General features: G+C 38.8%; 1 protein-coding gene across 10 annotated transcripts in view; it reads left to right on the top strand.

Moving 5' to 3' along the window:
• LOC129767692 (potassium voltage-gated channel protein Shab) overlaps nucleotides 1–26,432 on the top strand; it is a 339,910-nt gene that overhangs the window by 39,424 nt on the left and 274,054 nt on the right. For 8 of the 10 annotated variants that reach the window (XM_055768837.1, XM_055768834.1, XM_055768841.1 and 5 more), the window contains exon 2: nucleotides 11,365–12,313. The exons of 1 other annotated variant lie outside the window; for it this stretch is intronic. The gene's annotated coding sequence lies outside the window, so the exon portion shown is untranslated. The remainder of the gene's footprint in view (nucleotides 1–11,364; nucleotides 12,314–26,432) is intronic. One more of the 10 variants, XM_055768832.1, reaches the window with a different exon arrangement.

Raw genomic sequence — 26,432 nt, 5'->3', positions numbered from 1 at the left:
ATTGCCTCGGGACGCACTGTGTCTAGTATGAGAAGAATATTCTCGATGCATACTGAGGACACAATGTGCATAGGCAAAGCAGGCACAAATCTCGCGTATTGTTCTAGCGAGAACAAGAATGAATCATGCATCACTCATCTTCAACTGCTACTACAAAACCACGCAAACCCATCGGCATTGCATTTTAAAAATTTCGATGCATTTTTAAACAATATTCGAAGTAACCAAAAGCGTATTGATTTTAATATTTTTTTTTATTTTTTTGCTGGAAGAGAGCTTATGTGAATATTGAACGTATTCGAATTTATTGGCGTAATGATGACGATGTTTTAAATTAATTTTTTTATTCTCATACTCCCAGACTTTCTCGGTTCATTCGTCCTAGTCGTACAGAAGGCAAATTTGAAAAACCAAACTAAACACTCGGCCTTGAGAAAAGCCATTTAGGAAGCTTAGCTGCCGCTGCCATCTGGTCGCTAGCAAGATGACAAAACAGAAATCGCGAATGATGAATTGGGGACTTTTTCCGATTCAATCAATTAATTTTCGTCAATTCGAGCACTGTTCCCGGGTTAGAAGAGCCGTCTAAGTGCAGCGCATTTTAAGTCGGATGTGAAGAAGGTTTTTGACGTAGAACTACGTCTTTCATGAAGGGTGCCGAATCAGAAAACAGGTCACGTTTTTATGAAATAAAGTTAACGTCAATAACTTTTGTTGCCGCGAACGGATTTTGGCGATTTACATACTAAACGAATCGGAAATTCGCTAAGATTTGTTTAATATGCTATACATTAGAATCCCTTGGTTTGTAAATGGTTAAAATTCATGAAATCTTTAAGCGTTTCCATTTTCCCATACATTTGTTCTGTCCATTTGTGTGCTTTCCCGAACAGAGCTGTCAATAATGAGCAACTTATCGACGACCAACGGAGGGGAAATCATAGGATTTAAAGTCTCCGTGAACAAAGGAAAAGTAGAAGAATGAAGGGGAATACTTGCCTAGAGTATAAACAGTGGATCTCGCTGAGGCAAACTTCCATTCGTCATTGGACTGTTGAGCAATCCAGTTCACTTTGCTTTCGCTGCGCTTCGATCTAAGATTGGACCCCAACAGTGGTAATCAAACTTGGATATCGTCGTGTGGTGTTTTCAGTTCATTTTTCGCGTTATTCGTATCGTGTGACACCGCATCGAATAACAGCGGAGTAGGCGATTTCGGCACGCCAAGCGGGAATACCAAGCATCTTGAATGTGTTACTGGAATGTTATAAGTTATTTGGGTTCGCGTGCCAGTCGCAAAACTGCCTTCAACTAGGATTGCAATTGCGCTAATATTGATCATAATGAAGCATTGCTACTGTTTTCGAGGTTGTTATTAACAAAAAGAGTTTATTTCGCTTGTTTAGTCACCAAGAAAGTAAATGTCGTTCTGGAATTTTGTATGTGATTAGGTTTCGCTTGCCAGTAGCAAAACTTCCTCCATCAAGGGTGACAGCTGCGCTTCTCTCGAGCATGAGAAAGTATTGCAACTTTTTTCGAGGCCAGTAATATCAACAGAAGCGTTTCTTTTGAGAATAGCGCGAAATGATGAGAAGTGTTTATATTCCTAGTAGTTTCAAGCCACCAATGTATGGCTCTGTATGCATGCTATGGCGAACACTTGTTTGGCGCTTGGTTTACGTTGTACGAACGATGCCTAGAGGTGCGATTCCTTTGAGACAATACTAAATAACATGTAGCATGATATTTAATACTTTCAAGTTTCTAAAATTCTTTGTAGCCTAATTGGTTGCGTGTCCGCTACTAAGCGAACGATCATGAGCTCATAACTCAGGGCCCTCAACTGACCATCTTAGTGTGTTATTCTAGCTTCTATGTCCACGCAACAATCATCATGTGTCGGTAATCCCAGTCCCTTACCGCTCACATTTTCGATCTGCTGCATCGGTAATTGGCACTATTAATAACGCAACAAAGAAAGCCTCAAGAAAGCATATGGGCTGTGAACGGCCCAACTGTGAACATTCGAACAATAGCAATATTCTTACGCCGGAAAAAGGCGACATGTGTTGTGCATCGATATAATAGGAATTCTCTTGTGCCTAAACGGCTACTGTGTTATAGATAAAAGAATTGTTTATGTAGCGATACTCTTACGCCTCAAAATGGTAACAGTGTAATATACAACAAAAGTTATCTTAAGATAAAAAATGTGCACGAATGAATTCGGCTCTTCGGTAAAAATAAAAAAAAAAAGTTTCTAAAATTTCACAGCATTATAGAATAATATCCGAAGGTATAAACAAGTGACTTATATAAAATAACAGCGTTGTTCTACGTCAACAATGCGGTCGTATGTTGGACACAACCTCCTATAATTTTTTTTTCAACGGTGATAGCTACGTTATTTGGTGGAAAATTGAAGGTGAATATTCGTTTCGCTGTGGTTTTTGTCGACACCGCAATTTGACTTTTCAGGCGGACAAAAATCGGAGAAGAGACTATCACCGATCTGTTTTTCTATTTTTCCTATAGAAAATAAATACTTTAACTAAGAAAAGATAAAAATGTTAGTACTGTAGAAGATGCTATACCTGAGATATCGAGAAATAGAGATGAAAAATTACAAAAAACGCATTTTCTTTATTGAAAAAATTATCATAATAACAGAATAACTTCTAAGTACAATATATTATATACTTATAAACTTTATTGATTAGGATTTCCGAAGAACTTGTAGTTAAGTGGCTTATAGGTGAAAATAAGAAGATAGAGCATAAGAAAAACAAGAAAATAAGAATAAAAATAATAATTTTTATTTTGGTCGCCATATTTTTACTCCCAGAGTATTGCTGCGGCTGACCAGGAGCAGGAGATTGTTCTTGACGTTCTTGATCTTGAGAACCGTTTTTATGAGCTCTTTATTATCGATATCCGCCGTGGGGCTTTTGGATTGGCAAAAAAAATAATTGGAGAAAGTACGAATCGTTCATTCTGAGAGTTGCGTAGCATTTTGTACTTCTGGTACGATTATGATTATATGTTCCTCTAATTTGCTCCAAACATTGAAAAATTGGCTAGAAAAAACGGCTAAACATATGAATATGGAACGTTCACAGATGTTTAGAGAATACATTAGGCTAGAAATTTGCCTGCAAATATTAGAACTCATTACAGCAGATTTTGTAAAGCGCTAGAAGAATCCTGTTTTTGACCCTTTTTTAAATCGATGCAAAAATATTAAATAAATTTATTTTCGTCAAAGTAAAAAATAATCTTTATGCATAATTTATTGGACTTTTCAAAACTGCCTTACGATTTGCGGTACGATGGTTGTTAATTGAATAATTCATAATTAAAGACGAAGGAGTAATTTTTCATCCAAACTGAAATAACCTTGCATGGTAAGGTCTTAGAGGAACGTTCCAGGAACCAAATGAAAGCTAAGGTTAATTGGATTCGCTTTTGAGTTGGTTAGCAAAACATTGTGTTAGTCCACAAATTCTTTGAAAGAACACAATCGATTTTTTATTTCTTCTCGGTATTGTTGTCCACTACACCTACACACACCAAGATGAAAATACGTACGTAGCATATTATAAAGTTGTAACTTTAAAATGATGTACGTCCCATCGATATGCGTTGATTTTTCACGAAGTATATATATATTACTTCAAAATTCCGACTTCGCACACTGTTCCTCTAATTCTTCTGTCGAGTGTACATCAATTTGTTTGTTTTTATCATTAAAATGACGTATCCCCCTTCTCCCATCCTCGAGTATTCCGTAGAACATGGATAGCCTCTTAGTACTTTGGAATTATTGTAACATGTTTTCATTCGTTTTTCTACAGTTTCTCCAAAAACATAAATTTTTGTATTCTATCAAAATTCGAGTTCTACCTAAACAATGATCAACAGATTCTGTAAAATGGTTCATGTAGACTTTAATAGGTTCATGTAGGCTTTTGTAGGTTCTGAAACGATTTGAGGTCACAGAAATATGGCAGATCTTGAGAATATGTGGAAATCCATGAAGTGTTGGGTTAACCTGAATTCCTCCTATGTTCTTCATTAAAATCTCGGATGAAGAGTAGCTTCTGAGAGCGTGGTTCTGGACGGTTCCGTTTGTTTCATACACTCAAAATTAATTTTTAGCAAACGTTTTTGCATCCCGCTTTATTACATTAAATGAGCTTAAAAATAACAGAAAATGTGCTACTCCCCCATACTGGTATCATTTTTATAATACATGTGCATTGCTCGCTATGAGCGAGCGAAACAAATGACACATTGCAAATAAGCACGCGTTATAGCTTTTCGCATACTTTGCCACATACACAGCCCAAAAAACTTTCCATCTTCATTTTATAATGAGGTGTAATATTATCACGCATTTATGCAACATCACGAGTGGCTATGTGGATAGCGTGGTCGTGTGAAACAGCCTTGCATTCCATCCGGCCTTGGTTCGATCCCCGTTGACATCGTTTGAATTTTTTTTTGGTCTAAACTGACCTTCATTTTGAGAGAAAAACAGACATCTTACATGCAAACATTTTAGAGGTTTTGAAAATTGTGCTTTTTTTTGTTCATTTCACCCTTCAGCACACGAAAAAACATGTCGCATGTCGCACTTTGTTTCATGTCAATGCATTGAAAATTAACCTCGAACGCTGTTCCGGTGCCCTTTTTCTCAATCGACATACACTCGGTTACAGACGATTATATACTTGTTGCACCAGCACTATTATTTCACATCTCATAACTACAGGATTCTTCATTTGACATCGAATGGAAACAACAACCATGGCAATACTTGCAAGTATCAAATATCATGCTACATGATATTGAATATAGTCTCAGTGGAACCGCACTTCTAGACATCGTTTGTCCAACGAAAACCAACCAGCACTAAACAAGCGTTCAAAATAGCATGCATACAGAGCCATACATTGGTGGCTTCAAGCGACTAATAAATAAACACTTCTGATCGTTTCGCGCTATTCCTCAAAAGAAACGCTTCAATTAATTTTCCTGGCCTCGAAAAATGTTACATTTCCTTCTTATGCTCAAGATAAGCGCAGCTGTTATCCTTAGTGGAGAAATTTTTGCTACTGACAAGCGAAACCCAATCACATACAAAATTCTAGAATGACATTTACTTTCTTGGATAATAAATAAACGAAATAAATTCTGTCTGTTAATCTCAATAACCTCAAAAATAGTTGCATTGCTTCATTATGATCAGGACTAACGCAAATGCCATCCTTGTTGAAGGCAGTCATGCTTTGCCATAGCGTCAGTTCGACGCATGCAATGTCAAAGGCACCAACGAAGCACTTATGATAACGGAAAACAAGCGATGTTAACGTGAAGGTGGAAGCTAGCCATTGTAGTAGTATAGGTAAACCTACGTATTCTATTTTCATTCACGCTATATTACCAAAATGTGCGTGGCCTTCGCACCAAACTCAGCGAACTTCACATGGCTCTCTCTATTTGCGACTACGACATCGTAGTGTTTACCGAAACTTGGCTTAACGAACTAATATTGGATACAGAGTTGACTGATGAATATGTGATATATCGTTGCGATCGTTCCGCTGCCACAAGTCGCTTTCGACGTGGTGGTGGAGTATTGATTGGAGTTAAACGGCACTTGCGAAGCAATGTTGTGCATGTCGATAATGTCAACCAGCTGGAACAAATCGTTGTTCGTGTTGTTGATGACAACAGGGATCTATTTGTATGTGCGATATACCTGCCTCCCAATACTGAACCGATGAATTATGAGCAACACAGTGCATGTATTCATCGTATTTGCAACCGTATGAGAGATAGAGACAGGATACTGGTGTTGGGTGATTATAATTTGCCACTGCTACACTGGGGCTTCGATGAGGATATCGGAAGTTTCATACCAACCAATGCATCATCTGAACAGGAGACTACTCTGGTGGAATCGATTCTTTCAGCCGGGTTACAGCAAGTAAATCAACTGACGAAGGACAATGGGAGAATGTTAGACTTGGTTTTTATCAATGACATAATGTGTTGTGAAATTTTCGAACCCCCCATGCCGTTGATGAAAATAGATCGCCACCATAAGCCTTTTATTGTCAAGCTAACCGTTTTGAATATGACACGTGTGGATAGTTATGAGGAGCAATATTACGACTTCAGGCAATGTAACTTCGTTGATTTGAACGCTAAAATTTCGTCGATTGATTGGAGCGAGATTCTCACAGTGGGCACAATAGATGAAGCTGTTAGCCGGTTTCATCGAAAGCTGGATGGAATCATTCATGGGAGCGTACCTTTGCGCAAAAGGTTTGTTCAACCGAAGGGTAAACAACCGTGGTGGAACAGAGATTTGGGGAATCTTCGAAATCGACTTAGGAAGGCACGAAAGCGGTATTTCCAACTGAGAGGCGATGATCAAAAGACTGTTGTGCGGGAATTAGAGCGCCAATTCAACTCTTTGAACCAAGCATGCTTTAGATCTTACATAAGCCGTGTGCAGAGTGACGTCAGGACCAAACCACAACAGCTTTGGAGACACATCAAACTACATTTATCGTCCAATGGAATTCCTCAGAACGTTTTCTACAAAGGCAGTACATCGTCATCATCAGTTGACTCAGCTAACTTATTCTCGTCCTTCTTTCGAAGTGTGTTAAGTAATAACTCACCACCTTTGTCTGAACGGTACTTGAGTAATCTGCAGTCATATGACCTGAACTTGCGGCTTATTTCATTCACCGAAGAGGACGTCTACAGGAAGCTGAGCCGTCTCGAAGCCTCGAAGGGAGCCGGACCGGATAAGTTGCAACCTTCTTTCATCAAGGCATGCAGCTCCTCGTTGGCTTTGTCGTCTACTTTGCTTTTCAACCGTTCGCTGAGAGAAGGGCAGTTTCCCGCATTATGGAAAACTGCATCAATAATCCCTATTCATAAATCAGGTGACGTCCACGATGTGCAAAATTACAGAGGAATATCGGTTCTGAGCTGCATGCCGAAAGTTTTTGAAAGTATGCTGCTGGATCTCATATACCCATCTGTCCGCCACATCATCGCAAACGAACAACATGGGTTTGTCAAAAAACGGTCTACTACATCAAATCTCATGAGCTACGTTTCTCTGCTGATTGACAAAATTGAGAAAAGGCAGCAGGTTGACGCCATTTACGTGGACTTTTCGAAAGCTTTCGACCGCGTTCCTCACGCCCTTGCTGTGGAAAAACTGAAGCGATACGGGTTTCCACTTTGGCTAACCAATTGGATTAATTCGTATCTGACTGATCGTAGTGCACACGTACGGATTGGCTCGTCAGTTTCATCGCCCTTTTCTGTCACCTCTGGCGTGCCGCAGGGCAGTCACTTGGGTCCTCTGCTCTTCGTACTCTTTATTCACGATATTTGCGCTGTTCTCAAATCGCCTAAGTTGATGTATGCAGACGATCTGAAATTGTTTCGTGTAGTAACATCAAGTATGGACTGTTGTGCTCTTCAAATGGATGTAGATACTCTGCTGGGATGGTGCTCAATAAATGGCATGGAGGTGAATATTAGGAAATGTCATGCGATAACATTTTCGCGACTTTGCTCACCAATCACATTTGAATATACGATGGGGTCGACCGAAGTGGAAAGAGTTGCAGCCATCAAAGACCTGGGTATCGTGCTCGACAACAAGCTAAAATTTACGCAGCATATTGCAACGGTCACCGCTAAGGCTTTCACCGTTCTTGGGTTCATTAGACGCCACACTCAGGCATTTAGAGATGTCTATTGCCTCAAAGCATTGTATGTGTCGCTCGTACGCAGTATATTGGAATACGGTGTTACTGTTTGGGCCCCATACCACGCTGTTCACATCGCTCGTCTGGAACGTGTGCAGAAAAGTTTTATCCGATATGCTCTTCGTCATCTCCCCTGGCGCAACGACCAACATCTGACCACATATGAAGAACGCTGCGCACTGATTCACTTACCGACACTGCAGAAACGACGAGAATTTCTCCAGAGACTGCTGATTTTCGACCTTCTTAACAACAATCTTGACTGTGCTGAAGTTTTGGGCAAGCTTCGAATCAACGCTCCAGGTAGAACAACCAGACAATTTGTTTTCTTCCGGCAAGCAGCACATCGTACTCTATACGGACAGAATAATCCCTTGGATGTTTGTTGCCAACGGTTCAATGAAGTGTATCATTTGTTTGAATTCGATATGTCCAGAAATGTGTTTGTTATAAGGATTCAATAATTGAATTTTAGTCTGTCCGTCAATTTCTTGGCGAAGACTGAATAAATAAATAAATAGATGAATAAACCTACGTGTAAAAATGGGATAATTGGGATGAGGTGTTTGTGAGAGAAGAGCAAAGCACACGTAAATAGATCAATTGACTTATCAGACTGTGCGGCGCTTCATTGACACGAGTCTTTGAATACATTTGAACAAAAAAAATAACAATTCAATACTAAAGTAAAATGTATGAACGATATGTTCCGATGAACAATTGCAAATATAAATATATATAGAAGGTGCATTTGAAATAGAATTCTGATTATACGAGAGCGTAACATGAGCAAATTTATAACACATGCGAATTGGGGCTCTTTTGGTATTAACAAGTTCTTCCGCATAGTGACTCGATGTTGATAATTCCTTAATATTTTCCTCCATTGATCGTATTGTTTTTAAATATTCACGTTGGAGAGCCTTAACCCTTCTCTTCGTTGGCCGAGGCATTTTGATTGAATGTAATACTTTTCTATTTACTGTTTTTGAAAGCATAGGCAGCCATGGCAGTGTTCCGAGCTCTGCAATACAATTTTCTTACCCGATGTTAAAGTTGCTAAAACTTACTTTAAACTTTTTCAGTTCATACGCCTCTAGCCTTGAGAAAGGCCCTTTGAAAACTCTACTCTACTCTAGCGCTACCGCTTCCACCCTCTTGCCTTGCGAAAGGCACTCAATCCCTTGCCGTCTAGCTCGTCCAGCACCGATGTTGTCCAGTCGGTGTCCACGCAAGATGATGGATTCTATTGATTCTCATGACATGAAACGCTATGACTCAGGAATAACATTTTATTGAGTGGTTTTTATGGCTGCTTCGATGATGTTGTCTGGCTTCAGTGTCGAAAAAATAACGATGCTTCCACCAATACAAACAAAACCATTACTGAAAATTGAAAAATGAAAATTTAACTTTCAGAACACTAGCTTGAGTTTTCCGGCGTTTTTCACTATACAGTGCGAGAGCAGATGAAAATTGATTATCTTGTGAGTAATCGATTAGAGTTTGGTTGATATTACTTGATGGGAAGTGTGCGAAAACGATCATTTTCTTCACACTGTTTCGCAAAATTTGATTTTCGGGCGAGGGGTGAGGGAGGGAGATGAAAGAAATGAGCGCCATTCTGGCAGCCATTTGTGGCTAGCTTCCACCTTCACCTTCGAATAAAGAAAAAACGTAGTTCTACGTCAAAACAATGTTTGATGAAAATACGATACTCCTTTTTTTCCATTTTCTACACCAATGCTCAGGTAGTGACACTTAAACAACTATAGTTTGTGAACAAATAAACGAAAAGTCTCTGTCAGTGCATGCTTGTGTTGGTGTAAGCATTTTTCGCATCTGACGGCTCTTAGTGTCAACTATACATTACACCGCAAAATAAAAAAAATGAGCAAACTCGAAACAAACTCGAATGTTGGTCCCCGTAAACCCACTTTTGATTCTATGGATTACTCTGCTGCTTCGACAAGACGACACCATTCTGGATTAATAACGATCAGGACTTCGATCGAAGTTCAGTGAAAGAAGTGCAAGGCTCTTCTCTCCTAAGTTTGATCCCATACCTTTATTCCCCGACAAAAAAGTTCAAAAAAAAGATAACAATGTATGTGAAAAATGGTTTACAGTCTCAGTAATGAGAGATAATTGATACCTTTCTGAAACTACACCCAAACTAGCGTTGGCAGAAAAGATAGCAGATATTTGGCAGAAAATATGCTATTTCTTGTGCCAAAGCACAAATGATAAAGCAACCAGTACACAACATATATTTGCACTTAGGACGCTCATATTATGTACCTCGTGGAACAAATGAGTGCAACGAGTCGATGTGCTCGTGATTGGTTCGTACTGTTGAAATTTAAATCGTATGACAAGGGGTCAATGCGTGCTTATTTGCAAAGTGTCTCTTATTTTGCTCTCTCGTATTGCTCTTATATTTCTATGGCATATGTATTATGCACAAACTCGTCTCTAGCTTTACCAGTATGGGTGGATAGCAGATTTTCTATTATTTTTGAGATCATTTAATGAATGAATGAATGAGGATATCAAAAGATGTGCTAAATATTTATTTTGGATGTGCAGTAGTACTGATTCTCGTTCTCCCCACCAGTAACAATTCGATACAAAACCCTTTTTTTGCGCTCGAGCAAGGGTTTCAACGTTTTTTGATTTCAGTTTATGTTCCAGGTTTTCCTGAGCACCTTTTGTCTTTGATGCCAAAAAGTCCAATTTTGGACGAGAAAAACTACACTGGAATAATTTTGTGCACAACCAAATTGAAAACTGATGACTGTTTTTAACAGTCATTCAATTACCCTTTTTGTCATTGATACACAACACATAATCAAACGGAATCATCTGGCAAAAAAATGGTAACATTTGTAATGTTTTGACACTGGTATTTAAATGAAATAATATTTTAAAATTGTTCGGAAGATTGTATGTTGATATTTCAGCATTTGCTGGAGTATTTTTGTAATATTCCTCAATATTTTTTTGCGTATGAATTGATCCTTTTTGTACCTTTAAAATACGATACTGAATTTTTGAGTATAGGCAAACCGGATTTTGTGCGATCGTTTTTCATGCGATTCCTCGTGTGTGTGAGCCGTTTGTGCGATTTTATTTTTGAATCGGGTCTCGAATTGCATAAACTAACCGCACACATAATAAAATTGCACAAAAAGGGTGCACAAATGGGGAATCGTACGAAAAACGATCGCACAAAAACAGGTTTGCCTGTATCTCACTGATGTATGCTTCGCAATAAAACAAACAGATGGACCACCCTGTATAGCTACTATCCTCAAAGTACCATTTTTAGCAATATAAGAAACATTATCGTGATAACGTAATTAACTTAATACATCTAACAACACGCTAGAAGGTTGTACGGCAATAATTGAGAAAGTGTATCATTTCTTTTAATAAACTTGGCTGGCAATTACTTCGTCTTTTTCCCCCCCTCCATTCACCGGTGTGCAGCAGCAAATAACGTGAACACCTTTTATTTATGCGCATAATTTACAATCCAAATTGATCTCGCCAACAGGACAGCAGCAGCCCTTTTCCATCGGATCGACAGTTCAGCGACCGTGCGAAGATGGCAGGACGGTTAGCGGACTAATGAGGTGAACCTGCTGGAGCGGGATTCTGAAATGTGAGATACTCCTGTGGATGGATGCGGTGCACAATTAGGGACTGCTGGACAGGGCGAGAAGCATGTGGGCATGTGAGCTACGGGGTTGAGCAAACGGTTTTTATGGGTATGTAATTCGAATTCTCGATGGACAAAATGAAAATGAACGGATATGACACTGGAGAGAACGCTCGGAATGATCGTGTTTCAACTGCTTCTACGACTAGATCACTAAAAGTTTTAGTCTACTTAAGCTTAGAGTTGATGTATTGTAAAATACATTCGCTTTCGCTTTAAATGTGAGATAAAATCGTAAGGTTTTAGTTGCAAAACGGGTGACATAAGGTGTAAATTCAGTGAATTTGTGCAGTGCCATATAAAGAGGAATAGAAAGTTCGCGTTTTATAGAATTTCTGTGAAGTATGAGTGTTAATGAATCCAAAACACAATTGTATCATTTTCGATCCAGAGAATACTGGAGTAGCTAAATGTAAAAAAAAGAATATTGAGCAGGCTTCCATCCTTCTCAATGGTGGATAGATTATAAAAGGTGTGTACGGTGAATTTACTGTGGCTCGTATAATAATAGTGAATATTCACCCGAGATAAAGCTAAATAATATATATACACTCACGCACGACACAGTCTGAATAGGAGACGTGCTGAATTAAGGACAGTCTGCTGGAAAGGATATTATGGATTCTCGCTGTGAAAGTTTTTATGGCAGTTTGATCCCACTGGGATGAGGGAAGCGTATGAAGACAACCCAAGAGGAGCTCCCGTGATGATGGTGTAGAGGTGCGCCCGCGCTTTTACGTCGCAAACGTAGTTCGACCGACCATCAGTTTGGTGTAATAAAGAAGTAAGTAAATAACGGGAATGAATGTCGTGTCTGAACAGGTGGATAATGATCGAAATTGCCCTTGCGGGATGTGGCTTTTTATCTTCGAGCTTTTCGTAAAACCGATTTTTACGACGGACAGAAATCCATAACGATGAAACATGAACCGATGCGATGTATCGATTTTAGAAGTAATAAATATTCTCGGGCAAGTCGGGCACCGTGCATCTTCTTATTTCGTAGAAGCACAATGGTGATTTTGGAAAATTGTTTCGTATTCTTGTCTATTCTTACACAGCCCGTTCAAAGTTATCGGAGGAAGTGTCGATAAAAAGCAATTACAAGTACTTTAGTGTTTGGATCCAACATAACGAAATAATATGACGGACTGGAACACGTGCTTTATTAGTATGTGCGAGACACCGTCAAACGACACGAGACCTAACACCAAACCTCCGGACGCAGTATCGGGTCTAGTGAATCGAATCCAATCATTTCCCATCGACGGTCCAAGGATAGAGGAAGAAAAATATGCAATGGTCGACTGCTAGTGGTCATGGCTATAAATTAAGTGACATCATACATCCCCCTTGCTCGGACTACTATAGGAAGTCCGGTCTATTTTAGACTCGTGTTGGTTTGCGGACCGGGGGTTTGGTTAGGGGGCAAATTTGTCTGTCTGCCGCAGTAACACTAAAATTGGTTGGTTGTGTGTACTTATGGTACATTCGCGGGTAATTTATTGAACAAATATGGCCATTATTCGTCCGAGTAGAATTGCACTATTAACTGAGCGGCGACATGGTGGCTCATGTAGACCATGTCGGAAGATGAAGTGTTACATGAATGTTTCATTGACTATTATTTGGATTAGGTTGGGAAAATGCATTACTGTATTTTGTTGAGCATGGTTGCCATTTCTGTGCTATCTTTCTTATAATTCGTTCAGTGTTTGGAGCCGAAGGTTGTGCAGTCCACTGATCATTCAACAAGATCCAAAGGTTGTACCGCTCATGACAACTCTACACGAGCTGATGTTTGTGCCGGCTAGTGACCATTTTATCCCGGATTCCTCGAGTCAAGAAGACGCACCACGCTAGATATGGGGTACATACTAGGGGGGCGTTGCTGATTAATGGTCAGCTGCATCCCAATAGGAAGTATCCCGTGTCGGGCACACGTACAGAGCATTGGAGACAGCAGCATCACAATTACGAAAACACTTGTAATACTAACCTCGAGCCAACCGCGAGTAATCGGTTACATATTACTAACATAGTTATAAGGCAAAAATTGTCGAAATATTGAACTCCCGGCCCCTTTAGGCTGACGCCATATGAGCCTTTATAAAAATATATATTTTTGGAAAAAAAAATCGGTTCAGTAGTTTCTGAGTCCATAAGAATCAGAAAGACAGAAAGGCAGAATATATATTATCCACATCTTAGAAAACCTTTTTGTAGTTTTTTTTTGTTTAGTATACCAGGCAAGACTATTAAATAACGAGACTGCGCGCCTGGAGGGCGCCCTAGAGGGGTGGGGGAAAAAACGAATAGTGCGTTTGGTAGCTTGAAGTGTCTGCTATAATCGTACGAAAGACAAAATGCTTTTGGTGTTCGAATAGAAATATGAAATTTGTATTCCATGTTTAAATAAAACACTACACTCCTGTAGAACAAGTAGATGAATTGAAAAAAAATATTGATTTTTCAAAGATTTAATCAGTGGATCGATCCCAACGCCGTTTGGAAAATCGATTCGACAACATCGATCTTTCAAAAAAGATCGCCCTATCCTACTTCATAGACGATGATTCCGATTTCGATGTTGACGACCGTCCGCGTGAAGAAGGCCAATACACTAATTTGGACGCATTGCTCAATATGAATCCGTGCCAAATGTAGGAAGAGCTTACATCAACATTAGGAATTACCTACCAACCAATGCATGAATGTGTTGATAATGCACAATGGTCCCGGGAACTAATTTAAATGGAAACTTACATCTAGAGCATATGATGAAGCGCTCATTTTCATGTTATTGTATCCCATATATTGTAAGCAAATTTGTGGAACTTTTCTATTTCTATTTTAATGCGACTGATTTAGCGATTTTGTTCGAAGTTACATTAGGGTTAAAATGAAAAAAAAATGTTCTGAATTTTACATTTCCAATTCTACATGCAAACTGGGTTTTTTTTTATTTTTTGTCTTCGGGCGACTTTTAGAGCACATGAAAATTATGTTTTCGAACATTTTTTTTAATGCCAAATGTCTTGAAATTGCATGAAACGTCGAGATCTACTGTATTCTCGATAAAAAACTTTTTGTCAAAAATCGACACTCTGGGACTTTATACGATAGAATATCCAATGCAAAATATCAGCTCAATAGGATTTCAGTTACTAGTGTCACATATGTTAAAATTTGAGTTTTTCGAAAGCCGAAAAATCACCGGAAATTAGGGTTTTAAAAAAAATACGGTAATCTTAAAAAAAATTGTCTGCGACACTAGTAAATGAAATCCGATTGAGCTAATAGCACCAAAAGCATTTTGTCTATCGTACGTTTATAGCAGACACCTCAAGCTACCAAACGCACTATTCGTTTGTCAAAGTGTTCCAATTGAAAGACTTTTTCGGTATATCAGTCAATACTACGTAAAAGTAAGTAATTAGTAGACCATTTTGCTATTTCAGTATCCTTGATTTATTTTTTTGAAAAACAATAAATTACTTTTGTTCCTAAACGGGCATTTAAAATGGTCTTTAAGTGGTCTTTCCCTCGCAAACTGAAGTCGCTTTTTTTTTGGTACTTTTTTGTGAGGTAGCGTGTCCGTTTGCATCAGTCTTACGTCCAGTCTCGGTCCTCCTCCAGGACGATCGGCCACGCTGCCGAGTATCTGATGTTTCCGAATGACCAGTTGGACCGCACCACGGCTTACCCCATACTTCTCAGCATTGTTTCGTTGAAAATCTTTACGTTGGAAGTCACGCACAATCGAATTTCGGACCTGTGTTGAGATTCGTTGTCCACGCATTTCGTGTAAGCTTCCTTAGCGCCCAAAACACGCCACTACGCACGAAGCATTGACATACATTGACATTGACTACGAAAATTAGGTTTGTAAACAACCAGCTGTCAAAACCGAGGGGCGTATCGATGAACAAAACACGGTGAAACAAATTTACGCAAATGGATTTTTTATGGCATACTCTTAAAGTACCCATTTAGGAACAATTTGGTCTAATAATTACCTACCTTTACGTAGTATTGACTGTAATATCGAAAAGTTAGGAAAAACATTTAATATTGAAAAACTTTGTTTTGTGTTTTTTTTGTGCCCATCACTGTACGTTTATATTCACAGTAGTATTGATGTATTCAAATTGTATTATTGTCAAATTGTGACAGCACTCTAGTTGCCTTTTTTGGTCGGTACAATTTGGGTAGCCCAAATTGGGTCAATCAAAACGTAGGATATTTTATTCATTTGTCATCAAAAAAAAAAAAAAAAACAAAACTGATAGATGCGTTGAAATATTTCTAATCAATTGATGCAAACATCTTTGCAAGGAATGGTCGAGTTATAAGCGATCGAAATCTTTCATTTTTGACGTGGGACTACGTCTAACCGGAATATATGGAGGGTAAAATGAAAACCTAAACACAGAACATGCAGGAAAAAATGAAAGATTTCGAATGCTTATAGCTCGAACATTTCGTACTGGATAGGAGAGATGTTTGCATCACTTGATAGGGAATATTTCTACGCATCTATCGCAACTAACAAAATGTTGTTTTTCATTAGATAAACAATTGAATAACTGTAAAATATTAGGCGTTATCTAAACGCCCTAACTGCATCGTTTTGATTGGCCCGATTTACGGTTTCCCTAACACAGCCATCAAAACCAAGCAGCCTTGGGGAAATCGGCATTGCAAATACATGAAAGTAGGGGGACTTTTGTTCTCATCGAAAAATGTTCCCTAACACAGACTTTAAAACCAAGCAGCGAAATCGGCATTGCAAACACACGAAAGAGTCTAGAGGCGAGTGAACTGAAAAGTTGAAACCCTCTTAAAGCTAAAAAGAAGAAGAAGAACACACGAAAGTAGGGGGAGCTTTTGTTCCCACCGAAATGTGTTCCCTAATAGAGATTTCTAAACCAAGGTGCCTGGAGAAATCGGTATTTCAAATTCATGCAAGTCGGGGGTATTTTTGTTCCGACTGGAATGTGTTTCCCTAACACAGACTTCAAATCCATGGAGCGTGGGGAAATCGGCATTGCGAATTCATACAAATCGGGGGTATTTTTGTTCCGATTGAAATGTGTTTCCCTAACACAGACTTCAAAACCGAGGTTTCTGGGGAAATCGGCTCTGCAAATAAATGCAAACTGCGAGTACTTTTGTCCTCGCTTGCCTTTGTGCAGAGTGGAATATGCCTGTCCTAACATGATCTTCTAAACTTAGGAACCTGGGAAAATCGTGCAGACACTAGAAGCGAATGAACTTCCCAGTTTCAAGCAAATTCGAGATTCGAGAAGTATGTACACTTTTGGGATGTAAACTTCAGAGGGAAATGTAAAATAAAATAATCGTTTGATAATTTTTTTTGTCTTTATTGGAAAGATTTTCAGCCTTAGGCTGGTTCATCAAACGTTTGTTAATTCTTCCGTACATATATTTTGTTCTAGTCATCATACCAAACGTAAAAGGTCCGTCATTAAATTTACTTGTAACGAAGAACAATCAATCACAATAAATGAATTGACTTTACACGGCATTTGTTCATTTTTTTCACTCACAGAGCAAATACATATATTGAACTCAATTGAATTTGGAAACTGTTTCATTCAATCAAGAATTTAATCAATACAAACGAATGATTGCTAAGCTAAGGTAGTTCCACGTCAACCTTGCGGTTATATCATAGATATAAACCACTCATTTTTTTTTGTTCAGTGTTTACATTTTAATTTTAACCCTCTATATCTTCTTATTAACACGTTGAGTGCCACTGTTTCATAGCGACCATCGTTCCTTATCATAGTGAAAGGTATTTTTGTTCGAAAGGGAATGCTTGTAAGCTTATATGGTTATATTAGCTACCTTCATTATCATATGTTATACTGTCAGTCACCGGAGACTGACGCAGCCTGAGCAAAACTTGGAGTCAGTCACCGGCGACTGACGTGACAGTCAACGTGTTAAACACAGTTCTACGTTGAAAATCCGGTTGTATTCTATTCGAAGTAGTGTATATAAAATCAAAGTACACTCGACATGAACATTAAGCTTAATTAGATAAATGATCTTCTGATAAGAATATCATCTTTGACAAATCTACTAACATAGCAACAAAATTTTGAGGATACAGTCGTTCGCATTGCGTACCAGCTTCCGCAATAGTTTGTATTATTTACTCTAGCGAAACAAACTTGCATACGTAATGGCGCCACAGAAAAAAAAAGCTACGACTTTTTTGACATTGTAATCATTTGGAAACATCTTCAGACTGGAGCCATTGTATTCTAGGAGAATGGTCCATCCGCGTATATACACTTGAAAGAATATAGACCAGAGACAATCTTCGTTTTTCTCTCTCCCATACTTTCGCAATACCTAATATTTGTTTCGATCGTCGAAAAAACGCTTTGTGGATTCGGGGAATTGCCTTGTTTTTTACTTGGCACCAATTTTCTCTTTCCGGAAGAGGAGTCGACATATCAAACCTAATACCCACAATACATAATGTACAATCGATAACACTCGTACAAAGCCTCTTGCTGTATAAACTACAAATATGAATTCCAAGAGTCGCCAAAATGGTTTGCATAGTTTCGCGTTGAATCAGCTGCGTAAGAAACGAAGGCTTCTTCGACACCCTGAAAAACGAATAACGGGGAGAAAGCATAAATTTTCCAACAGCGCTCGTATGATTGCCAGCGAAGAAGGGCAGGCCGGAACTTATCTCTCCGAGTCTTGTGTGCCATGGCCAGTTTCTTCGTACCATCACAACACAGCATGGTGATTGTGATGGGACGGGATATTTTCAGAAACCGCACTATTTTTGGAGAGAGAGAACCTAGCACAAAGTAGTTTTCCTTATCCACGCAGTATAAGAAGTTGCCGCTTTTTCTTGGATCTATTTTTAACCGCCGCCCATGAAGCGGAACTCAAGAGTATATATAATCACTGCAAATGTGGACCTTCGCCATCGGGAAGCGAGATATATCGTATGGCAGAGAGGGCAACGTTTTATTATTGCACGAGAAAAGGGCGGCCCACCTAAACGAAACGATAGCAGACATGAGGACCGGACCAACCGCTGCGCCAGGGGAGTAGAAGATAAGGACAGGCAAATGGGCGCCTTTTGCGAGCTTTCGCTTTGTAATTTATATATAGAATCGTACATTCGGTCTGATGAATTCGAGATTAGTCGTATGGATTAGTTAAGCATGTAAGCAGGAAGTAACCCTTTGGTATTTCGATGCAATATATGAGGTAAAGGATGTTCTACAACCTAGTTCCGCTCGGTTTCTTCGGTGTATTTTTAGGGTAGAAATGTTTATTTATAGAATTGCAAATGATGCATCAGTTTTTTTTGTTAAATTTGTATTAATAAAAATATCATTGAAAATTACTTCATTGTTCTCGGAATTGTGATCCATACAATTTTGCGAACGATTCCTCTTGAGACATCTCTAAAACATGGTTATGAGTACATCAATTGGCTTGTTCTGCCACAAAAACTGAAAAAAACATTGGGTAAAAAAATTACCTTTCTGATTTGACTTCTTTGAGTCTCTTTTAGTCTTAGTAGGGTCACAACCTAGATGCAGTCGAAAACACAAAACATCTGAGTGCAAGTCAACTGTATTGAAATGTGTTAATTGTTTAAAAATTAATAAAGAGCGCAAATTGAACCTGGACGTCAACCATGCCGCATTTAGATCTGAATGCTCAGTTTACAAAAGTTACAGTTATGATTTGAGAAAAAGCAACTTGCGTTTCAATAAATGGCAACCATCCAGAAGAATTGTGAATCAATTTCATATTTTGTATTTAAATATTGCGGGGTTATCAACAAACTACGTAGCATTACGTCATATTGTTGAGGAAAAGCGTCCATTTTTAGTTTTATTAACAGAAACCCACATTGTTGAAATTGAATCATTTGATCAATAAATGGATATAATGGGATATAATGTTGCTGCTTGTTTATCACATTTTAGACATACTGGCAGTGTCATACTGGCTATTTATGTCAAAGAATCAGTTCAATTCAATGTTCGACTAAACGAAGCGATGGCAACTGGTTCTTATGCATTACAGTTCAACTAGGCATGAAGATGGGTAATTATGGTGTTTTATATCACTCTCCCAGCTCCAGCGACCAGCGTTTTGTTGAAAATTTAGAGAATTGGCTCGAACTGTTTATTGATCCTAACAAACTAAATATACTGGCTGGTGATTTTAATATTAATTAGTGTGATAGCCATAATTCGAAGCATTTGAAACGTTTGGCTGATTTCTTAAATCTGAAACAAACAGTGAATGACTTTATGCGTATTTCCCGGCACAGTAAAACTTTAATTGACCATGTGTATTCCAATTTTGATAACATTCGTTCATCAACGGATGTTAACTTAAAAATAACCGATCACGAGACCATAGTTATTAATGTTTTGGATAATTGTGAAATTGAAGTGCTGGAGGAAATATTCGAAGCAAGCTATTTCGAGCCTTGTTGTGAGAAACCTGGATTTTACATTCCATTCGAATAACATAGATGAATCTACAGCTGTTTTGACTAGTGTCCTGAAAACGTGTACAAATCAGCTAGTTGATCAAAAATATGTGTCTATGAAAAACACGAACAGCTGGTAGAATTTGGATCTTTTACGCCTTAAACGTAAGAGGGACAAATGGTACAAAAGATTTTGTAGGACAAATAGTGATAATCATTGGAACATGTACATGATCGCGCGCAATAAATATTCACGATCGATCAAAAAAACTCGTTGTGAATATTTTCAGAGGAAGTTTGATCAGAATCAAAACAACAGTAAAGGGTGTGTCACATCAAATTGCATCACGGAAAAAACGCTGTAGAAATTTAATTTTTAGGAATTATATCTCCAGCTTTCGCTTATAATCAGATAAGAGTGTATAGATCACGTTGGCCATGCTTCACTGTCAATTTTTCGTAAATTTGGAAAAATGTCGTCGAACGAAAAAGAGCGTCGTGAATTAATCCTGTGCACTCATTTCGAGAATCCGGAGTTGTCACATCGGGACATCGGTAAGATGCTGGGAATCGTCCAATCCACGGTCAGCAGAGTACTAAAACGATACTTCGAGAACCTAACCATCGACCGGAAGGTGAAGAACGGCAAAAATGGATGCTTCGTCAGTGAAAAAGATCACAAGCGCGTAGTTAAGCAGTTTAGACGTGATCCGAGAAGTTCGGTCCGGGATGTCGCCAATAAGCTGAATTTGTCAAGTTCATTCGTCCAGCGGACCAAGCAGCGGGAGGGCCTGCGTACATACAAGGTTCAGAAGGCTCCTAACCGCGACGAAAGGCAAAACATGGTGGGGAAGACGCGAGCCCGGAAGCTGTATACCGAAATGCTGACGAAGCCGCATTGCCTGGTAATGGACGACGAAACCTACGTCAAAGCGGACTTTCGTCAGCTGCCGGGCCTGTTGTTCTTCTCCGCAGAGGACGAATTTAGCGTTCCGGAGGAGATTCGCAAACAGAAACTATCCAAGTTTGCCAAAAAGTAAATGGTGTTGCAAGCGATCTGCTCTTGCGGAAAGCGGAGCGCCCCCTTCGTGATGACCGGCGCGGTAAACGGGCAGGTTCACCTTAAGGAGTGCCTACAGAAGCGCTTACTACCACTATTGAAGCAGCACGAGGGCCCGACCATCTTCTGGCCGGATCTCGCTTCGTGCAACTATTCAAAGGACGTGTTGGAGTGGTACGAAGCCAACGGGGTCACCTTCGTGCCAAAGGAAATGTACCCGCCCAACGCGCCGGAGCTTCGCCCAACAGAGACATATTGGGCGATTATGAAGCAGGCCCTCCGGAAGAACCCAAAAGTAGTCTAATCGGAGGCGGACTTCAAGAGAAAATGGATTTCTGTTCAAAAAAAAAAAGACGGGTGGGTAATGTCGGTGACATAACCGGAGTGACGTAGGACTATACAAAGGGGACAACTTTTGCTAAATACATATTTTAAATATATTGTTTTATTTTCTTCTCCTACGTGAATACCTACCTATCTACCTGAAAAATGGTTTAGTTTACTGTTTACTCTTTATGAACATGTTGGGGGTTCTGAAAAGAACCTTTGGTGTTGTGTTTTTGCGTTTTTTTTTACAAACTTGATTCTTGATTTTTTTCTGAAGGCTTTGTACTTATTAAATGTGCAACGTCGGGCATCTTTCGGCGTATACACATATCGTACAATCAAAATGATGACAGTGATAGGGAATGCATAGGTAGTCATCAGCTCGTTCACTATCATATATTTCACTATTGAGCACATTACCGTACCTTAAGCTGTGGTTTCGGAGACGAATGAATTGTAAGATTTGTAGTCTCCGCAAACAAAGTAAATAAAAATGAAAAAGAACTGAGGTTTTGGAGACGAACTCTACGATCTGTCGAGAAATAAACGAGCTATAAGCGTTCTGAAAAACCAACAGTAAATACAGGGACGAATGACCTTCGGATTAAAGTCCTTTAAAATAAGAACAGAGCAGCAGGAAATACATAGCTCATCGTGTTGCTCCTTAGTTATTTCTCTATGCAATGCAGATGTAACGTCAGTCAATTTTCAACATCAGTTATCAACCAAAGAAAGCAGTTCTTGCTACCGAGAAAATTCGTTAATGCCATCCTGCATACAATGTGTTGTAATTTGAAGCCACTTTTAATTCGGACACCATACATGGGTTTGTGAAAACTGAATGATCAATTTAAAAGACCCCACGACGTGCCGAAGCACCACTCAGTGTCGCATTGGAGGGGATTTTAACCTGTAATTGAACATTTGCGATGACAGTGGTACAGTGTCGACTTTCAATGTGGGGTCATAATTTGGATCTCTATGTTTACAAAAATGTCCAACTAAATATGTCGCATTACATGTCCGTCCAATTAGCTAACTGTCGAACTAATTGTAAATTACTGTACTTTCAATCTGGAAACAATTTGAGAATTGGTGAAAATTGAATAATCAGGAAAGTCCCCAACTATCAATAAGCTCAGAACAACTGACAATTTCACATACTCATCAGATCCTGGCAAACAAATTATGAAAAAATCAATTTGTGTTTTATTATTATTTTGGATATTATTTTAGAAAGCATTGAACTGTATTTCGTAAACTCTTTTTTGAAAGGTTTAATGGCCCTGATAAGCGCCGTGTTTTATGGAATGGTTCCAATTTAGAAAACTTTGTACTCGTGGTTTTGAAAAAAAAAACATTTCGAACGCCCTCGATGCCGCCTTGTTCTGGATTTGCCACCAAAGCAGTTTGTATAAAGAACAAACTTTTTTCTTCTGCTACCAGTTGCCGTTTTGCGATTGCGTTTGCCACTCGCTGCTCGCTGCAACTGCCTGTTGTCTTGATGTCCACCGAACCGAATGTGTTCTGTTCCGAATGCGGGTTTTCTTATCGTCGCGAGCAGCTTTGCCAGCTAACTCGATCACTTCGGCGGCCGAAACTATATAACGCCGGCTAGGTGGACTGGTGCACTGGTACTAACGCGCTCGGCCTAGCTTCCCTTGCGGGGAACTCGAGACCAACACGGTTCGAGCGGGATTCTGCCTTTCCCTTCACTTTTCCTCCTTTACCATGTCCAGACATGGCTGCTTGGGTTGGTTCGTTGATGTGTTGTGATGCGAACTGATGTGGTGTACGGTTTGAATGAGAATGATCGTTACGGAAGGAAGGAAGGTATTGTATTATAGAGACTTTAAACTTTTGCGGTTCATTCGCCTCTAGCCTTGAGAAAGGCCCTTTGAAAACTCTACTCTACTCCAGCGCTACCACCTCCACCCTCTTGCCTTGAGAAAGGCACTCGATCCCTCGCCGTCCAGCTCGTCCAGCAACGATGTTGTCCAGTCGGTGTCCACACAAAGAATGATCGTTACGGCAGCGAAGCGGGGATTTTTAAGCTGACTGGATGGCTCGAGAATTACGCATGTGTGAGACTGCGACCAATGTTTCGTTCATTTTTTTTCTTTTTCCTTTCCAATCGTGCTTCATTCTATTTCGCTGCTGCTCTGGTTGCCCGTATTGGTCGGTACGATTTGAGGAGCACAAAATGGACCAATCAGAAATGGGCACATAGTGCAATTGGACAATGCTTGATATTTCACAATTATTCAATTATTTATCTCAAGAAAAATGAAATGTCATTCGTTATGATAGATGCGTAGATATATTTCCTATCAATTGATGCAAAAACCTTTGCGATCTATTGAGAAATGCTCGAGTTATAAGCGTTCCAAGTCTTGCATTTTGTCCTACTTGTTCAGTGCCTAGATTTCCATTTCACCCCCTATATCTTCCGGTTAGACGTAGTCCTACGTCAAAAAAAAAATACAACCTGACGTTGTACAGAACCTTATGGACGGGGTAAAGAGGAAGGTGCGAGCATACGGGCTTGGGCTCGAAGTATGAATAAAAAGAAAATGCCAAAAGTTGTTTAATAGTTTTTATTTTACTGTCTAAAATTTTCAAAAGGATCGATCTACTGGGCGAATTTCTACAGCGTTTTTTTCCGTGATGCAATTTGATGTGACACACCCTTTAAAGAGTTATGGAGAATTTTGAAATCTTTGTTAAGGCCTAGTAATTGCAAACCGCGGTCCATAACCTTTAATGGCACATTCGAACAATCTGAGCAAGTAATAGCATCCAAATTCAACAATTATGTTGTCAACAGTGTTTCATTGATCAATCAATCCATTGAACTGGTCGATAAACCTGATGAAATAAAACAGCCGGTTAACAGTAGTTGTATATTTGAAAATTTTCACCCAATTACATTGAACGAACTTAAAATCATTTGCTTCTCATTAGAAAAAACGGCTGGAGTAGATAACGTTAATGCTAGAGTTGTTACAAGATTGCTTTCATGTGATTTGTCACATCCTGTTGGACCTTAATCATAAATCATTGATATCTGGACATGTGCCTCAAGTGCCTCATTCAAAAGATTGCTGGAACGATTAAAGCCGAAGAGTATCGTCCCATCAACATGTTGCACACGTTAGAGAAAATCTTGGAACTTGTTGTTAAAGGCCAGCTGTTGGAATATTTGAATCGTAATTCTTTGCTAATACCAGAACAATCCGGATATCGGGAAGGCCATTCCTGTGAAACCGCATTGAACTTAGTGTTAGCAAAATGGAACGAAAAACTAGAAGTTTATCTTCACACGATTGTTGCTGTTTTCTTGGATCTGAAGCGCGCTTTCGAGACAATTTCTAGGCCCTTGTTGTTCAACACGATTAAGCGCTTTGGAATTACGAGTACTGCATACGTACTCGTAGGGAATAATCTTGGAGTACCTCAGGGAAGTGTATTAGGGCACATTTTATTTATTATGTATATCAATGACATGCGACGAGTTTTACAATATTGCGATATTAATCTTTTTGCTGATGATACTGTGTTATTCATTGCAGCTAAGAATGTATATAAGGTCGTTTTAAACTTGAATGTAGATTTGCGTTCTTTAAGTAGATGGTTGAAGTATAAGCAATTGAAATTGAACATAAGTAAAACTAAATATATGATAATCACGCGAAATCGAATAAATGAAAACGTGTAATTGATGATGAGACCATTGATCGCGTTCGGGAGATTAAATATCTTGGTGTGATTATTGATGATAAACTTAAGTGACAATATCATCAAGAAAATTGCCAAGAAGTATGGAATCTTATGTCGACTAAGAAACGATTTAACTATTTGCAGTAAAATACAGCTATACAAATCAATCATCTCTCCTCATCTGGACTTTTGCTCTTCCATTATGTTCTTGGCCAGTGAAACACAAATATCGAGATTACAGCGCTTGCAGAATAAAATAATGCGTTTGATTTTAGAATGCAACAGGTTCACTTCCTTATATTTGATGCTGGACGCTTTGCAATGGTTATCTGTGAAGCAAAGAATTGTTTATTTAACTATGGTGTTCATTTTTAAAGTAGTTAACGGTTTGCTGGCTCGATATTTGTGTGATCGAGTTGAAAGAGAAAGTGACTTTCATAGATATAATACTAGAAACGCGAATGAAATAAGAACACCACTTTTCTTAACATGTGCTTCACAAAATTCTCTATATTTTAAAGGAGTAAATGTTTTCAACTCGATGCCAACACATATTAAACGTGCAACAACACTAGAGGAATTTAAGAGAAACTGTATTTCATACGTTAGGGCTGTGTTTTCCTAACAGCCGAATGTTTATTTTTCAAATTTTTTATGACAAATATATTTTGACTGACAACGTTTTAAACGAACGGATATCTTAATGTGAACAGTTTTTTTCGTTTTTAATTTTTTCAACCTGACGAAGTTTTTTTTAAACGGATTATATTGTTTATACAATTTTGAACAATTTTTGATTTATGTTATATTTTTTGTTTTCAATTTGTATTCGTCTCTATTATGTCTATCATGATCTTGGTGATGATGGACTGTTTTTATTTTTTGTTGTTTTTGTTTTGTATTAGTTAAAAAAAATAAAAGTAGTCTACAAAAGTTTGAACGCCGCGCGCGTTTCACAGATATCAAGGATATAAAGTAAAAGTTTTTTTAAGCCGGTCTAGGAATTTTCTGTAAATGAAAATTTCTCGACTTCTCTGGATGAGGATATTCATTGTCAATCCAAAACAAGGCTGGCGGTTGGACTTGTGCTTTGGTGGACCAATTGGCTGCAAGAGTCTGGTCGGGACCGTATCGGCTCTGTGGCGGGCACGACTGGGTATCGGCTTGAGTTGATTTTGACATTGCAATACTATATACGAATTTATATCTGTAAATAAAATCAGTTCGTTTTTTTTTGCTGAACTGGTTTCAATGCTGAGAAAAATAAATTATCTTTTA

This window comes from Toxorhynchites rutilus, chromosome 2 (assembly GCF_029784135.1).
Source record: "Toxorhynchites rutilus septentrionalis strain SRP chromosome 2, ASM2978413v1, whole genome shotgun sequence".
In the NCBI taxonomy this organism is placed as follows: Eukaryota; Metazoa; Arthropoda; class Insecta; order Diptera; family Culicidae; genus Toxorhynchites; species Toxorhynchites rutilus.
This window is presented reverse-complemented; position numbering and strand designations above follow the sequence as displayed.